Raw genomic sequence first — 16,323 nt, 5'->3', positions numbered from 1 at the left:
CATTATCTTATGGGAAAGTCATTAAAAATGTAGTCCATTGTTGACTGAACTATTGTTACATATCACATGACTACTGTGGGTGCCTCATATATAAGTGGAATCATCCAGTATTTTGTCTTTTTGTGACTGGGTTATTTCACTTAGCATAACGTCTGCAAGGTTCTTCCATACTGTAGCATGTCAGAACTTCCTTCCTTTTTAAAGCTTGAATAATACTCCATGGTATGTGCGTAACATTTTGCTTATCTAGTCATCTGTCAATAGACACTTCTGGCTATTGTGAATAATGCCATGAACACAATGTACAAGTATCTCTTCAAAATCCTGCTTTTAATTCTTTTGAGTATATACCCAGAAGTGGAATTACTGGATTGTATGGTAATTCTATGGTTAATTTTTGAGGAGCTGCCATGCTGGTTTTTGCAATGGCTGTACCATTTTACATTCCCACCGACAGTGCGCAAGGGTTCCAACTTCCCCACCTCTTTGCTGACATTTGTTATTTTCTGGGGTTTTTTGATGCAGCTATCCTAACAGGTGTGAACTGGTTTCTCATTGTAGTTTTGATTTGCATTTTGTCACAATTAGTGATCTTGAACATCTTTTCATGTGCTTATTGGCCATTTATATATCTTCTTTGAAGAAATGTCTATGCAAGTCCTTCGCCCATTTCTTAACAGTTGTTTGGTTCTTTTATTGTTGAGTTGTAGGATTTATATATTCTAGACACTAATCCCTATTCAGATACATGATTGCAAGTACTTTCTCCCCTCCTGTGGGTTGCCTTTCCACTATATTATAATGACGCTTGATGCATAAAAGTTTTAAATTTTGATAAAGTCCAATTTATCTATTTCCTTCTGTGGTCTCTAGTATACTTTTGGTGTCATATACTAGAAATCACTTCTAAATCTAATGTCATAAAACCTTCCCCCTGTTTTCTTCTAAGAGTTTTATAATTTTAGCTTTTGCATTTAGATCTTTGATTCATTGCTCATTTTGAGTTAATTTTTGTACATGTTAAAGGTAATGGTTCATCCTCATTCTTTTGCATGTGAATATCTGGTTTCCCCAGCACTGCTAGGTGAAAAGATTCCATTAAATGGTCTTGGTAGCTTTGTTGAAAATCATTTGATCATGTATGTCACGGTTTATTCTGGGCTTTCTGTTATGTACCATATGGTAGCTTTGTAATAAGTTTGAAATCAGGAAGAGTGAGCTCTCCAACTATGTTCTCCTTTTTAAAAATTATTTTGTCTAGTATGAATTTTAGAATTGATTTCTATTTTGCAAAAAATTTCATTGGGATTTTGAATTACACTGAGTCTGTAGATCACTTTGGGTAGTATTAACATCTTAATATTAAGTCTTCTAATTCATGAACATGGATGTCTGTCCATTTATTTGTGTCTCTGTAATTTCTTTCAGCAGTGTTTTATAGTTTTCGATGGATAAATCTTTTCCCTCCTTGGTCTTTTATTCCCAGTATTTCATTCTTTTTTATGCTATTATAAATGAGATTGTTTTCCTAATTTCCTTTGAGATTGTTCATTGTTATATAAACAACATGATTTTTGCATGCTGATTTTGTACCCTACAATTTCACTTAATTTATAGGTGGTGCTAAATGTTTTTTTGTAACATCTTTAGTGTTTTACCTATATCTCTGCAAACAGAGATAATTTTACTTCTTTCATTTGAGGAAAGAGTGAAGAAATAAAATGGAGGCACTATGGTCAAGCTGCTAAATTATTAAAATTAAGTAGGCTGAGCCATGAGGAAACAATTCTATTCTTGCTTTAACTGGCTCAAGAACTTAAACTGTTTAACTTTTCAGTTGTGTCTGAAGATACATAGATATGTAAATCCTACAAATAACCCTCTGAGGAACTTAGAAATGTTCACATGGCTAGAATACATGGCATCCATCACCCAGACTGCCTGACATCTAGCTGATTACTATTTTGAACTAATCCAAATGCTAATAATGAAGGACTGATTTCTTCTCAAGAATGTAACTTTTACTACAAAAACTCTCAGCTTTCTTTCTCCTTTGGAACATTCTGGGTATTGCCTACTGTGTTTCCCCGAAAATGAGACCTAGCCAGACAATCAGCTCTACTGTGTCTTTTGGAGCAAAAATTAATATAAGACCTGGTATTATTATATTTATTATATATTATATTATGTTATATATCATATTCTACCTGGTCTTATATTACAGTAAAATAAGACCAGGTATTATATTAATTTTTGCTCCAAAAGACGCATTAGAGCTGATTGTTTGGCTAGGTCTTATTTTCGGGGAAACACGGTAGCTGCCTTCCCAATTTGTAAATCCGAAGACCCTGAAGTAACTCTTTGTCATTTATTTCTAGATAAAGCTTCCTCACTTTTTTGTGCTCAGCAGACACTTCAGATTTGGGTATCTTATGCTTGCATAATTGCTCTGGCTAGAACTTCCAATACTATATTGAATAGAAATGACAAAAAAAGCAGGCATCCATGTGTTGCTCTCAGAGGAAAAGCTTTCAATCCTTCACCACTGAGTATGATGTTAGCTATAGGTAAGCAGATAAATTTTAAACTTGGTCCTGAAAGATAGGTAGAATATGGACACCTAGAAGCAAGAGAGAAAGGCCTTCCAGGAGGAAGGAACTACATTATTAAAAGCAATTAGAGAAAAAAGGAAGTAATTTTTTCAGCATTTCTGTTAAAAATCAGCCAAGATCAAAAAGGACAGTATCACCTTCATCCATACTGTTCATTACCTAAGGAACAGGTGGCTACCAAAAATAAGTATGTTATTATCCAAATTCTCTTTATTCTTGTCAACAAAATCATATGATACACAAGATAGAGAAATCCTGTGTATTGCCAATCTACAAAGTCTCCTGAACAAGATGTATATATATTACTACCTCGTGACAAAAGCCTGTGGGATGCAACAGCACGAGCTCTTCTTGTTGTTAGCAAATGTCCTTCTAAGTTCAATATAGAGATTATCTTTTTTAAAAGTGGCTACCTTTTTAGAAAGAAAAACATCTAGTCAATTTCTGAAATAATATCACTACGTAGTTCTTTGATAAGTCACACTTGAAGGGTTTTTTTTTAAGCTATAAATTTCTAAAGAACAGATCATGTGTAAAGCTTCATACAAAATATTTCCAGAAAGGTGACAAATTTTTTAACTCTTATTTTGTATGCTTCTAAAGTAACTGAATTCATTCAAGTTCTCTTTTCTCTGAATACTCAAATCTAATGCATAGTTTGTGCAGTACAGTTTTTCAATTATTTAATTTTCTTTTTTTATTGCAAAATATATCAAACCTGCAAAAGTGTAATGCCATAAACACGGACAGTTTTTACTACAAAACTACTTTTCTGTACTTATTTCATTTAATACTAAAATACTAATTTTAATACCAGTATTATTTATTTTGGCATTTACTTCATTTAACAAAGAGACATCAGTTTTACTAAGAGTATTTTAAGGTGTTCAAAATTCAATAACTCCTTTAAAAAAAAAGTGAAACTAATTTTAAATATAGACTATAAAGCCAGTTTAAAGTCTATTTAAAATATAGACTATAAACACAGTTTTATAAATATAAAATTAAATATATTACAAAATGGCAAATACACATTTATAAAATGTGAAGTATACATCGTTATTTTAAAATAAACTAACGTAATAAAATAATTCTAAAATAAACGTAAACCGTACATACACTGATGACCATTTAATTACAAAACCTGAAAATGAAATTTCATTTGACCTTTTTTAAAAGTAATCTTCCATTAAAAGAGCCAACAGCATCATTTTTATTGTGCATATTCTTACGCAGTTTTCCAGTACATGCTGATATACTCTGTCTGAAGAGAGCAGTAGGACACAGCTACAAGGTAACACCACATCTATTCCTCTGATACTTTATCCTTCAAGTAATCTCATATCTTGCAAACTTTTGAGAAAAATCTTTTGAACAGTCTTTTGCTTTCTTAACAGAGACTGAAATCTTTTTTACTGATAGAGCTCTAGCTTTTACTTCAAAATAGCATTTTTGGTTGGTCTTTATCTCCTTTAGTTTCATCACATAGAAAGGTTCCAACATAGTGACCTGTTTCATTTTCAGTACTTTCATGTTCATATTCTACTTATTCAGAAAGTCTGTGAATTAAATAATTATTCTTGCTACAGAGCTATGCTTTATCAATCACTTTCTTCTTCCTCTTAAAAATTATGGAGTTATAGAAGAGTAACCTTTGTTTAATCTACAATTCTAATACAAAGTAAGTATATAACTAGCTGTGCACATTTCAAGATGCAAAAATGATTCCGATTTTTTAAATTCCAAAATAACTGCATTACACCAATAAAAATAGTGGTAACATCAGTGCACGGCATAGCAGATCAATTAATACTGCAATAACTATCAGAAAAACCCAATATCATCTTCCCAAAGAAAGCTTATTTTTCACAAAGCTGAAGTGCAAAAACATAAATAACCATTTTTAATAAGCACAATCAAATTTTTAACCATAGAATGTCTACAAGAATTACAGCTTTAAAAAATACAACCAAGTTTTATATTTCAAAAGGACCTCAACTGAAATAAATTAGTTTCCTTTAAAAAAAAATGCAATAAGTATGCACAAATAGTATATTAATGTTTTCTATGTTCACTTAAAGCATTTTTTCAGCTTTTAATAGACGAGAAACTCTAAGTACAGGATCTAGTTATGGTTCTTTGTGTCTCCTATCTACCTCAGATCATTTACTAGCTGTTGATCTCTGAGCCCCAGGTTCCACAGCTGTAAAACTGGACTCTAAATTGAGTACATTAAATGAAATTTAAATAAAGCATTCAACACAGTGCTTGGCACTGGTGGCTATTATTACTCAATCTTTAATTCAACAAGTGAATGCACGTTGAACTTGGCACTAGGGATACGATTTGAGGAAAAATATACTTAGTGGAAAGGAGAGCTATTAATCAAATAATCACAATTTCTCTTTAATTTCATAGCCTAGTACTCCCAGAATAATACTAAATACCGTAATGATAGTTAACAATCTTTAGTGGTTAGATTCATATATCTGAACCTGGGTCAACATACAGGTTTTATGTCTTCAAGCAAACTCTATATATGAATGTTGTATTTATAAGAAAATTAAAGGATGATTGGTCTCTGCAGAAGTCCTTTAAAATAGTATATGTTCTTAGCACAATTAAAATTATTTTACTGATCCAAAATAAATTTACACACTATCAGAACATATCTGTTGTGTAAAGTAAGGTCTGAAGTAAGATCTATACCTGTGTATTATCTAGTATCTTCTTTGTTTAATTCTGCAATTTCTGACAACATCATAGCATCCATATTGATGATCCATCTTCCCACCCGTCCCTTTCATTTCATAGTTCTTTGTCATTTGGGGTTCCTACAGATTTTGATGTCCATTTCACATTAGCCTCTCTTGTTCAGCACTGCTCTGCTTCCCAAATCTCAAACTTGAGCCCAGGGTCATTCAGTGGTTACTTAAGGCTAAAGCCACTAGGACAACAGTTTGGGATTAACTACTTTAAACCTATTAACAGTTTTCTTTCTTATACTCTTGTCCAAGCTCAGATGCCCTGGTCATCTGCTTTCATCGCTGTCCTTACTACCTACCATCGCGGACCACTTCCTGCCACTGTTTCAGTGCCCTCACACCAATAACGCAGTATCATTTTCCCGGAGTTGACATTTTATCCTTTGTCCTAAAACCAGAGAATGGGATTAGCAAAAAGGAGAGTCAAGAACAGCCAGTCTTTATATATATGCATTCAGATTTTAACAGAACATTATCTAAAATAGAGCTAAGCATCCTTTGCATAGTTTCTCTGATTTCTTAGCTTTCTTCCCCCGCCTCCTCCGCCACCATCCCAGCTCATTTTCCTTTTTCACTCTAGACTCTTTCCCTTTTCCCCGTTTTAGACTCTTTATCTACTTCATGAGCATAAGTGTAAATATGAATTCTGATCATAGGCCTTTATGGCTGGAAGGAACAGCAAAGGTCAGCCTCTTACAGATGAGGAAACTGAAGCCCAGAGATTAAACTATGTATTTGCCCAAGGTAACAGAGCTGAGTAACAGAGCTGAATCAAGGATCCAGATGTCTTAGTTTTTCCTGTTTTGCTCCTTCAAATCAGTACACTTAGTTAAGGAAATGCTCTCAGACTGTATTTACTATTTAGAGAGCAAATGGATTTCCTGGCTGTAATCTAATCTGAAGAGATATTTAGTTGTTGGGATATTCATGGGAATAACTCCAAAGAGTGACTTTATACTCTAAGCATGAAATTAAGGTTTAAATACTGAGATAACTTAGCTACAGTGGTACCTCGGTTTTCGAACGTAATCTGTTCTGGAAGACCATTCGAGTTCTGAAATGTTCGAAAACAGGCGACAGCTAGGCCTCAGGATGTTGCACTCAGCGGAAGCTGCGTGACAGGTTCAACTTCCAAGACGTGTTCAAAAACCGAAGCATTTACTTCCGGATTTACAGCGTTCGTAAACCAAAATGTTCGTCAACGGAGACGTTCGAAAACCGAAGTACTACTGTATCTGTATATGCTTTTTTATATTTTAGAAGAGGAAGCACTGGCCCAGACAGTATGATTTATTTTCAGAAGTGGTATCCGAAAGTCTTAATATTTAGAATTAAAAATTATAATGTTAATATTAAGTACATTTTTATATGACAGATACAAAAATATTGTGCATTAATCTAATAAGAAGAGTCTCTAAGTTCAAAAGCAGGAATACTCAGAAAATGTGTACAGGACTTGGCTGTTCTTGCTTTCTTATATGTAACATAATTATAATATTGGTGGGAGGCACTGAGTGAAAGGGAAATGGTCAAGTAAATGAATTCTCTTGCACATTAACTAGGCACTATTAATATCACCTTAAATTTACAGGGCCACTGTGTCTTTTTTATATTGAGTCTATGTGATTCTTATTTCTATCTCAAAAACTATTAATAGCTTATAAGCAGGCAGGGTAGGAGCTGCTACTACCTTTCATTTCCATATACTGTCACTGTGCATAGTATTGTGAATGAATACATAATCTCAGACTTTTTAAAAGAACGTCACATTAAGACTGACTGTTTACTCCTAAAACTGCACTGGAATAAACTGTACATAAAGATGTACTTACAAGTATTATATCCATGAAATAAGTTTACAGGAAGACTTAAAATTCTTACCTAGACCTTTAATGTCTATAGCAAAATAACTATCAAAAGAAAAGGGATGCCTTCTATTTGCTAATGTGAAATACATTATATATATTTGTGTGTGTGTGTGTGTGTGTGTGTGTGAGAGAGAGAGAGTGAGAGAGAGAGAGCGAGAAAGGTGTCCATGTGTGCATATTATATGCACACATGGACCTCTGAGGCCTAACTGCTTACATAGAAATTAAGAAAAAGTCCATTCTACACTATGGTGGAACATCTACAACAAAGGGGAGAAGTTTCAGTTGCTTATTGATTATGTATTTCTTTCACTGCAGCTTTTCTCTGGAGGGTTTTGATGGTAGCACAAGCAAGATCAATAACATTATACTTTAGAGGAAGTGATTAAGAATATGAATATGCATTTTTTTTCCTACAATTCTACTTTAACCATTATTTGCACTGGTGCTAACTGAAAGATTTGAAATACAGTCTGGAAACTTTCTTATGTGGGAACTTGCTGAAGAGAGTTAATAAGCTGCTTCCTTAAATTAGGCAGTTTTAAAAATTAAAGACCCGACTTGTAGGACCCCCAGGGTCATCAGTAAGAAAGTACAGACACTTGAAGGGAAGGAAGCACCGTCTAGGGCTCAGAGTGGGGGAACTTCCTATGCATCACACGCATTATCTCATCGAATCCTCACCGACAACGCTATCAAGTCCGTGGTTCTTATCCTTATTTGATATGGAGAAAAACGGGTTCTCAGAGGTTAAGTGATTTCAGAGGCACAGAGTTAGGAGTCTTTCCACATGACACTGCTGGAAAAAGACAAAAGCACTGTTGATTTGTCCAAGGTATTCAGACTTAGGCTTGTATGCATGGAGCAAGTTGCTACTAGAGGTTTACTCACTTCTCCTTGCACTGCTTTGGAGAGAAAAATAGAGAGATTTAGAAGAGTTACTAATTTTGATAAATGAGTCAATGGCTGCCTTTGGAAAGCAAACCCCAGGATGTGTCTGAATCATCAAGTATCTTAACTGTTAGTGTGACTGTATGAATTAAAGAAAACCTGACTCAAAATTAAACTTCCCCTAAGAATAAGATTTCTGGAATTTTTAGAAATGGCTGTATAAATCTCAGAACTCCCCATAAATTTCTGAATGATTAAATTCTGTGTAATGTTTGTGTCCACCTGGAAAGTGCATCCTCGTTCATAAAATTGCTAAAATAAAAGCTGAAAGATGCAACATCTAAATCTTAGCATGGATTTGGGCCCTAACATAATGCTGTAGTTCTTGACAATAGTTTTAATTAAACCTATGAAAATTGAGTCTCTCATTTTCTATGAATATAGTTGATAGTATTTTTACTGCTTTTTAAAATTAAAAAAATTAATTTGACTTAGTCTAAATGTCATAACTCTCAATAAAAAATTAATAACCTATGCACATTAATGAGGTTTCCACAGGTGGGAGAGCTTGGATGTCCCTGCAGTAGAGACACTTACCAAGTGTCCAAATTATAAAGTGTAGGACATAGTTCTGAGGCTATCTCAGGTAGAAAGCAGGTAGAGTGAACAGCCAAGTAAAACTGTTACCTGGGAAAACAACCAGTGTTTGTCACTTGACCAGGCAGATGAGTATTCTAAGGCAAAGAGTTCCCAGAATTTTAATTTATGGACCAGTATAATTTCAAATTAGATTTTTGGGGAGTGACCAAATATTGTCAACCTTGTGTTTGTTTTAACCTTTTTACTTTAAAAAATAAAATACACAGACTACGGTGGCCCTGAGAGAGAGTTTGTGAGCTCAACTGATAACAACTCACTTCATGTTTCTGAGGTTCCTGGTTGGTTTCCTCTTTGCTGCTCTTGGAGATGGTGGGAGAGGTCTGCTCCTGCTGTGGCTACATTTCCAAGTGATAGCAAACAAATAAATAACGCTGCTCCAAATTAAGTGAAAGATATAAGCTTTGGAAGCACACAAATTGCAACTGCCTTGTTGTGAAATGCTCTGTGGAAAAGCCCACGTGACAAGGAGCTTAGCGAAGCCTCCAGTTAACAGCTTATGAGAAACTGAGACTCAGTCCAAACCACAAAAAAATAGATTCACCTCACACCCGCATTCGTGAACTTGGAAGCTGGATTCCTCAGTTGAACCTTCAGATAAAACCAGAGCCCCAGCCATCATCTTGATTGCAGCCTGTGAGAGACCCTGAACCAGAGGCATCCAGTTAAACTGTGCCAAATTTCTGACCCACAAACACCGTGAGACAATATATCTGTGTCATTTTAATCTGCTATATTTGGGGGCAATTTATTCCACAGTAATAGATAACTAATGCAGTTACAAAGTAGCTAAGATAGCATGTGAACCAAGAACTTATCTGACTCCCAAACCTGCCTTCTTTCTAAATTACCTACATTATCAACAATTTTTGAACATTTTCTTTTTTTGAACATTTTCTATGTGCTGGCATCATGTTAGACACTGGGGATGCAAAGGCACAGTTGCCTTGGAGGAAGGAAGCCTACGTAAATTTTCATGAGGAGTTAGGATTTGAATTTGGCTTTGCCTCAAATGTAGGGCAAATGAAGGAGGAGGATGACATTCCAAACTTGGGGAATGGTGTGAGCTTGGATACAGAAGCTGAGATCACCTTGGCCTATAGTGAATGGACCACATGGCCAGAGTGGAGGGTTCTCATCTGTGGCTTAAGAAAAAAATGGCTCCAAGGAAAACCTTACGTGCCCTCAGGATACAACTAAAAAGGGCCTGGACAATTTTGTTATATATATATATACTGGCATCTAAAAATATAAAACTAATGTTACTATAGAAAAAAAATGAGAAGTAATCTCTTAAGATCTCTCTGAATTGGTATGAACTGATTTCCATGGTATATTGTTAAGTGAATAAAGCAAAATGTGTAGTAGTAATATTCTAGCTATTTAATACGAAGGAGAATGTGATTTATTTTATTTTAATAAGATAAACCAGAAAGTAACCAAAAAAAAAAAAAATCTTTGGGACAGGGCAGAGGAGAGATGTGGAGGGCATAGGCTGGGAACTAGACTATTGTAAATCTATCTTTTTGTATAGTTTTACTTTTGAATTTTGTAAATGTCTTAGTCAAATTAAGGAAAAAATAAACATTAAGGTTGAAAATAGAGTGAAACAAATTAATCTAAATGTACCTAAAAGTAAAGAAAATAATCATCCCAAAGGATGTTTGAACACAGTCCTATTACTGAGCATGCATTGAATATATAAACTGACTCCTCTCCGTGTTTTCATGTTAGAAGTAATGCTGGTGGTATAAATTTGAAAACTATTTAATGGATAGCATTAAGTTATATCAATGTTATTAGGGACCAAGATTTTCCATGTAAGAGAAAATAAGTGTGGTGTGACAAGAAAAATATACTGTACATAAATTACTGTCTCCATTCACCATCATTTTATTAAAAAAAGAACTTAATTTAACTCCCCCAAGAGAAGATAAAAATCTCAGAGTAAGACAGTCCTTTCAATTAGTATGATTAGTAGCTTATTAAAAAAAAAAAAAAAAACCACGTAGTATTTATTTTTCTCATTTTATCCAATATTAGTGAAATGTTTGTTGTGGGACCTGCATCTGAGAATCAACAGTTCAAAACAAAGATTCCCAAACATTTATCCTTAGATAAGAAGCACCTAGGGGGTATTATTTTTATTTTTTATTTAACTATATTTGGGATACAATAGCATATTAGTTGTAAGTTTCAGCTGTAATACGGAGCTTTAAGAATACTGAATCCTGGGCCTCGTTCCAGATGCCCAGGAATTTTGATGTACAGTTGGACTTGGGGACATCGGCCCATAGTATATACAAACTTAAGTATGATTTAAGCAGTTCTTGGTAACAGTAATGTCCAATCTAGCTTCACCTGGGCAAAAAAAAAAAAATTCCAGGCAGAAGTCCTTTTGGGAAATCGAGTGGAGTGGTGCTTGGCATTCAGATTTCTATTTGGCAGATGAACCCATGTCACCTCAACGGGTGAACTGTACTAAGAACAGCAGGATGCTAGAATTTGGAGTGTTGGCAGGAACTAGGAAAGAGTAGGAAGGCCACAGTTTTCCAGAGGGATTAAAATACAAAACACAGGGAAGATAACCAACAGGAAACTAAAGCCAAAACCTGTTTTTAACTGGGACCACCATGGCATATAGAATATTGTTACTTAGAGTTATTATCATAACATAGGTTTGGAGAATGTGATTTATGTTAAGCCCTGTGACTTTAAAGATCTGTAAGAATAAGCTAAGAAAGTGCTTGGCAGGTTTTTATGCATAGTAAATGCTAAATAAATGTGGTAAATAAAGTCAATTTTTACTTTAAAACATACTTTAAAACTATTTTTCTCCAGTCTCAGAAAAGGTTTTTAGATTCTCAGAAATGTATAAATTAAATATAGGATAGGCTAATAGGTTTAATATATCACACTCATGATTTCAGCACAGGAACCTTTTCCTTATTGAAAGAAACATTTAAAACAACACACAGACCTTTCTCAGTTATCAAGAGTTGTAGAAAACAATATTGTGTGTGGTTTTTTTTAAGTCTCTAAATTTGATTCTAGAACAGAGTTGCCATTAAGTTTTTACAGATTTACTTTCCAAATGTTTTCCTTCAGCTGATACCTATATTAATGTGCATTTTTTCAGTTCACACCTGTTCATTTTGAAAGACCTGGCTGGCAGATGAAGGTTAATCAAAGACTGAACATTTGCCACCAGCAATGTCTGTAGGAAATAGACTAGGAGAATAGTCTAGAATTCAGATCCTTGAGCCCGACTATCTGGATTTGAATCACAATCCCACCTCTTACTGACTACTTAGACCTTGTTCAAACTTAGTCTTTGTGTCTCATTTTCCTCACCTGTAAAGTAGGGGTAATACTACTTACTAGGGTTTTTACTAAAAGTTAATGAATATGTGTAAAGCATATATGGTAAGTGTTCAATATATTACTTTTATTAATTTGAAACAATCAAATACTATTGTAGTTTTACACAATCTTTTGTTTTTTGTGGGTTTTTTTACTTTTATTAGCATTTATTTGATGCTGAATTTACTCTCGGGCCATAAGTTTTTGTTTCTTCAGCTTCTCCTGGGGGATCTTTTTCTTCTGTGCATCCTCCTCTTCTGGCTTAGGAACGACCTGCTCTTTCTCAGTTGGGACCATCTCGGTGTGGCAGGGTGAGCTCGTGTATTTAGGGAGAACCCACCTGTGAGCTCGGTAAGTTCTGCACGGCATCTTGGGAGCTTTGTTCACCTGGCTGTGCTCAGTGACCAGACCGTCTGCATCTAAATCCTTAGGTTCAGCATTACTCTCTGCATTTTTAAGCACGTGCAGTAGAAATTCTGCACTCTTTTTGGTCCACTGACCCTGCGTCCAATCCCACTGTCTGGCCTGGGCACACCTCCCAACTGCACCACTGTAATGATGGAATGGCACACACTGCTCTGTAACGTGACATCCTTCAGACACTTGGTGGCTTTTCGGATATGCGGACCCTTGATGGTCTGGGCTGTTTCGCGAGTGTTCTTAAAATGAACATGCAAATTTGAACCTCTCGATTTACATTATTTTATGGGGTTCTCTGGGTCAAGCGAATAGCAAACCATTTTCAGAGGTCACCTCAGGCCGCTTACGGGAAGAGCTCGGCTTTTTTTAAATGAGTACTTTTTTAATTCTCATAAAGATATCACATATACAATGATATAACAAGCAAGTTGTATCAAACATTCAATACATCAAAAATCCCGGTCGTATCTTAAACAAACTTTGAAAGGTATTTTTTAAAGGTGGCATGTGCCCGGACCCTTAAATCAATTTAAACATTCTACCAGATGAGAGTAATAGATGAAAAAGCAAGCTGCCATGGCCTGGAACATCTGCATGTGTTCTTACTGGATATGCCAAAAATGCAAAGCCTCAACTGTTCTTTACCTGAGAATATACTGACTTTTAACTTTTCAAGGGAGCTTTGTGTTGTTATTCATAATATAAATTTTGAGGAGGAATGATTGTCCTTCATTGAGATTACAGAGTAGATCATTCAGTGATTTGAATTTTTGTGCCTCTGTAAATATTAGATTTTTTTAAATGTAATGTCCCTGTAAAAACAGAATAGTTTCTCTTTGCAGAATAGTATTTGAATTCATATAGTCAAATTTTTTAATTATCAGCAAACTGAGTTCCATTTTCCTAATTTTGTTCTTGCTAATGTCAAGGTACAATACAGAAGCTAATTAAAAATTAAGTATAAAAACTACATAGGGGCTGGCCCGGTGGCTCAGGCGGTTAGAGCTCCATGCTCCTAACTCCAAAGGTTGCCGGTTCGATTCCCACATGGGCCAGTGGGCTCTCAACCACAAGGTCGCCAGTTCAATTCCTCGACTCCCGCAAGGGATGGCGGGCTGTGCCCCCTGCAGCTAGAAAACGCAACTGGACCTGGAGCTGAGCTGCGCTCTCCACAACTAAGACTAAAAGGACAACAACTTGAAGCTGAATGGCACCCTCCACAACTAAGATTGAAAGGACAACAACTGGACTTGGAAAAAAGTCCTGGAAGTACACACTGTTCCCCAATAAAGTCCTGTTCCCCTTCCCCAATAAGAATCTTTAAAAAAAATAAAAACTACATAGAAACTTTATCTCCTAATAGCAAACATGAGTTAATATTGGATGCTGAACAATCTTGTGGCTTTATACTAAACAGAGAAAAGATGCATTCCAAGTAATTAAGAAATACTATTGCTCAGTCATTATATATGTATATCCATGCACTTTCTTTGAAGAAACTCGGATTTTTAAAAATTATAAAAATTACATGATGGGTTGCTTTAAGAAGGAACTCACTAGCAGATTGCCTTGAGAATAAGCTCTCGTCATTCATTTTAACTCAGTAAAAATCTACCAAGGGCCTGCTATATATTAGAGGTATATTCATTCAGGTCACTTAAAATGATTTCAAGTTTACAAAAATAAGCTTGTATCCAACTCATGACAATTTAAAAATAATTCTGTTCATACACAGGTAGATATATGCCCGACTTGAAGACAGATACACACCCTTTGCTAGTTAAAAAAAAAACACGTGGTCTATAATGTGCTCAACCAGGGGTGATTGTGACCCCGCCCCACCCAAGGAACACTTGGCAGCGTCTGGAGACATTTTTGGATGTCACACAGTTAGGGGAGGGAATGGGGATTACTACTAACTAGTCTCTAGTGGGTGGAGGCCAGAGTTATTGCTAAGCCCCTTACGATGCACGACACAGGTCGGTTCCCCCTCAGCCTCAACGAAGAATTATCCAGCCCAGATGTCAGCAGAGCCAAGGTTAAGAAGCACTGGTTTACGCTTCTTCTAGACGATACAGTAGTAATCCAGAGACTGGAAGCCCAGAAATTATTTGAAAACTATTTAGGAGAACAGGAATGCTCTTTAGAACTGACGTGGATAAGAAGGTAGAAGAAGCAGTGTGTCCTCTAAGAGCCGTCACAGGTTTAACAGACACGTAACCAAGATGAAGCTAGGAGTGTTTTAAGTCAGACTTTAAAGGACAGAAAATGGGGGTAACATGCTAAAGAGCAGATGACAGCAGCTACCACTTGGAATTGGGAATGAGTTGAACGTTGAGAACCATTTGTGAGGGAGACTCTTGATCTCCGTGATGACCATTTTTGGTACAAGGAAACAGAATCTGAGAATTTAACAATTTCAAAATTGTAATATGTCCAGATAACATTTAATTGTTTCTGCCTCAGGATAAAGGCTATGGGGGGAATTAAAAACAAGACAACAGGCCCAAAATGGAGTCACTTATACTAAAGCCCAGGTCACCAAACCAAAACTTTCGGGTCTCTCAGAAATGGAATCTTAAACCAGTAAATCAGGAATCGCCTGATCAACACCAGTAAAGTAATCTGCCTGAAACATGCCAGCCATCCCTGAGAGAAAGTAACCTCGCAATAATCAATCCGCTTTTTTGCCTAGTATAATTTATTTGTTCCTACTCCCTTCTGCCTCTAAAAGTCTCATTTGGTCTCGGAGCTCCTTTCTATCTGCTAGATTGGATGCTGCCCAATTTAAGACTCACTGAGTAAAGCCAGGGCAGTCTCTAAAATTTACTTAGTTTTTCAACAGGGGAAAGAATTGTCTGGTTTCCAGGCATTCTTTAATGTACTGAATACAAGTAATCTTAATACAGTCAGGACTTTGTAGGAAGTCTGGTTAGTTAGTTACTGTTGGGGAGCCAAACTTGTAACTTCTTTTTATTAAAATAAAAATAAATAAATAAACAGACGCCCTGAGAAATAAGTCCCCATTTCTGATGTAACATCAAGGGTGAGACCGTCAGTGTTGAGCAGTCTCATTTACTGAAATAATCACTACAAGCATCAACTCCTGTGCCCTTCTCTCGCTCTGCTGGACTTCTGATACAACCCCAACCCTGGTTGTATCCAGTTGTCTACCTCTTTCCTCTACATGCCCATAATCTAGTCAGCCGAAGGTGGACGGAGAAAAATAGCCATCCATACTACTTGGTCTCACTTTTAAATTTTTGACCACAAACCTCAGGAGGACCTTCAGGGTTGCCCCTCAATCCTATTACGTTTTCCTGGGCTGTTCACTCTCCGAAACTTCACAATGACTATTTGCTGCTCCTTCTTTCTTATGATATCTCCAGTACCATCTTTCCTTTCCTCATTCTCAGCTGTTAATTTCAATTCGATTTCACTGGGAAAATTGAAGTAATCTACAGATAATTACCATATTGTCACATCATTAAACAGCCTGCCTTCTTCTCTGTTCCACTGGTCCCTGCTCCGAAGATCAATCCCTTCCTATACACTGATCCTACGCTGTTTCTTAAGTACACTGCTGCTAAAATTGTACCCTCTCCTCCATTATCAGTTTTCCTTTCCTCTAGATATTTTTCACTCATAAACATATATCCTGTAACATCATCGATATTAAAAGACAAAACCAAAAAAGTCCCTGACTCCAAGCCCCTGTCAAGCCCCTTTCACTGCTTCCTTTCTTAG

General features: G+C 35.9%; 1 protein-coding gene and 1 pseudogene across 3 annotated transcripts in view; both read right to left on the bottom strand.

Annotated features, from left to right (window-relative positions):
- The window catches only part of FNBP1L (formin binding protein 1 like), a 98,666-nt gene that overhangs the window by 60,829 nt on the left and 21,514 nt on the right, over positions 1 to 16,323 (bottom strand). The gene's annotated exons all lie outside the window — the stretch shown is intronic.
- On the bottom strand, positions 12,340 to 12,896 carry LOC117026987 (60S ribosomal protein L17-like; annotated as a pseudogene).

The sequence above is a fragment of the Rhinolophus ferrumequinum genome, chromosome 9 (assembly GCF_004115265.2).
Source record: "Rhinolophus ferrumequinum isolate MPI-CBG mRhiFer1 chromosome 9, mRhiFer1_v1.p, whole genome shotgun sequence".
In the NCBI taxonomy this organism is placed as follows: domain Eukaryota; kingdom Metazoa; phylum Chordata; class Mammalia; order Chiroptera; family Rhinolophidae; genus Rhinolophus; species Rhinolophus ferrumequinum.
The sequence above is the reverse complement of the archived record's forward strand: the minus strand, read 5'-3'. Positions and strand labels throughout refer to the sequence as shown.